The sequence below is a fragment of the Mastomys coucha genome, unplaced genomic scaffold (genome assembly GCF_008632895.1).
Source record: "Mastomys coucha isolate ucsf_1 unplaced genomic scaffold, UCSF_Mcou_1 pScaffold22, whole genome shotgun sequence".
Taxonomy (NCBI): Eukaryota; Metazoa; Chordata; class Mammalia; order Rodentia; family Muridae; genus Mastomys; species Mastomys coucha.
In genome coordinates this window covers 241,979,474-241,982,099 of record NW_022196905.1, presented here as the reverse complement: position 1 = coordinate 241,982,099, position 2,626 = coordinate 241,979,474, and positions in this window count along the sequence as shown.

The window sequence follows — 2,626 nt, the reverse complement described above, 5'->3', positions numbered from 1 at the left end:
CCCCATATCTACTCTTCTGTCTCTGGCCCTATGAGCCCCAGGCATTTTGGCTGGTGTGTGAATACTTTACAGAGTAGGTCATGTGGTTTCTATATTGATTGTTATCCAGGGAGTGAGGTCATAGACCCTTGCCAGGGTCAAGCAGGGGATAGTGAGCTTCCGTCAAGATGGAAATTTCAATAAACAAGCAAACTGCTTTAGTGACTGACAGGAACAGAGATCCTAAGGACCCATTGTACCTGCCGTTGGCTATGTTCCCCGCTCTGTTGAACGGTGGGTGTTTTCTGGTCTCTTCTGAGACTGTGCTGGATATCAAAGAGGCTTTGTCAGGGAAGAGGTGGACCTTCAGTCTCTCCCGAGAAGAGGCCCCTGACTTGATGTGCATGTGATAGGCCTTCCTGTTTTGTTGAAAATAATCATGTTAATTCTAATAATGATGACGGGGCTAAGCAGATGGCTTAGTAGGTGAAGCGCTTGTTGCGCAGACACAAGGACCTGAGCTCAAATTCTGCAGGACCCAGAAAAAAAAGCCAGATTCTGTAATCCTGTAATCCTAGTGCTTTGACAGGATTTGGTACAGGAGATGGAGGCAGAGACAGGAGAATTCCTGCTAGCTTCCTGGACAGCTATTCTGGTGCCTGAATCATGAATAGCAAAGAAAAATCTTTCCTCAAACAAGGAGGAAGGCATGCACCAAATGTTCATGGCCACTTTTCTGTCCTCCACATGCGTGCCTTGGCTCTCGCATGTCCACACCTCTCCCTCTGCACAGATTTAAAACAAGAGGATGACAGTGTAACAACTGAAGCTATGGGTGGACAGCACTGTGGCCACCACGTTGTAGGCATCCCCTGTCTCAGTTATCACTGGCATCCTCAGAGGTAAGTGTACTCTCCCTCCCGTTTTACAGAAGGGAAAGTGTCATTGGACCAATTTAAACTTATCTCCATCTAGCTTACAAATGAATGAGACTCAGGCAATGGTTATTTTATTTGGTGTTGATAATTACTAGGGGTAACCCCTAATCTACTTTTCTAACTGCTGGACTCGCTACTTCCCCAGTGGTGTACCGCCCCCCCCCCCAAACACTTGCTGTTTCTCCTGGCCATGTGCTCATGATCTATTTCTTCTCACAGTGCCTTCCTCCTCTCTCCCATGCCCTTCTTCTCTCTCCACTCTACCTGCGACCCTCAACCAGGTAACTGAAAAGCCACCTACCTCTATTCACTCCAGGAATTGGCTGTAGCTGTTTTTATCCAACACAGTAGTTTTTAAATTAAGGAGCCAGGTTTGCTGACATAAGGGAGAATTCACTTGTCTCGAGGCAACTAGACCTTGAAATCCAGAATTTAGTGGTACAATACATAGCATCAGAGCAAACTCAACAGGGAAGCTGAGGCTCAGGAGGGAGAGGCAAGGATGCACTTAGTAGGTGGAAAACTCCTTTGCAGTCGGAGTCCTTCTGAGGCCAGGCAGGCTCCTTCCTTCCTAGATTGCAGGCCTAGTGCAGTGGGCAGCTGCATCCTGGAAACACTCCAACTTAGGATCAGATCTATGTTTTCTGGGCAGTAGAGGGGTGTGTGGCCTCTTCCACATGGGGCCCCTTCAAGAGAGGCAAGTGGTTCTGCCGTCTGTTCCTTCTCTCCAATGTTCTTGCTTCTCTCCCATAGATCACACAGATAGATTATTCAACTGGTTCCTCCTGGGCTCCTCACTAGTCCACGCTGGAGTCCATTGGATCACCATTCTTCTTAAACCATCCCACTTTCAAATATAAAACCCACGACAGTTTACCACCAGAGGCATTTTCCCATAAGACAAAAATGCCAGCTGCCAGCAATGGATCACTCCCAAGCTTTTAGTGTCTGCACCTCTGAAATGGGTCTTCGTCGGTTAAGCCAATAAGCCAGGAACAATGTGACTATCTCCCCAGAAAAAAGATGCCTAGGCTTGGCAAATCTGCAGCACGTATCTTTCTTGGTATTGGGTGACCTTGTTAGAGCACAGAGGGTAACTAAGCCAGAAGCAGTAGCCACTTCACCAAAGCAGGGAGGGAGAAGGAAAACCGATGCTGAGCAGCACTACAAAGACTCAACATCTTTGTGCCCCAAGACAATCTGCTTTAGTGAAGGAAAGCAGCCACCCTCTGACATGCTTGTCCCCGAGGTCACCTAAGCTCCCATCCTCCAGTTCTCTCTCCAGGGTCTCTTAGGGTTGGCATCAAATGCGTCTGGATTGCATTGAGAATTGGTAGGAGCCCCCAAGACATACTGGGGACCCATTCTTTCTGTCATTTTTACCAAACAGCATTTCCCTCCAATTTTACAAACATCTTCATTTCTGACTGGGTTGCGGCAGCATAATTACCATTTAGTTTGAAATTCTAGGCAGAAACCTCCTTTCTTGGCTTTTGTTTTTAAAGTTTACTTTGTTCCAGTCTCAGAGCTGATCCTCAGAGCTTGAGATCGTGGGTGTATTGACTATTCTCCGTTGCTGTGACATAATACCCAGTGAAAGTGACTTAAGGAAGGAGGGGTTGTTTGGCTCACAATTTTAGTGTACAGGTCATCATGGTGGCAGTAGTGTGGGGCAGCTGGTCTTATGGCACCCACAGTCAGGAGGCAGA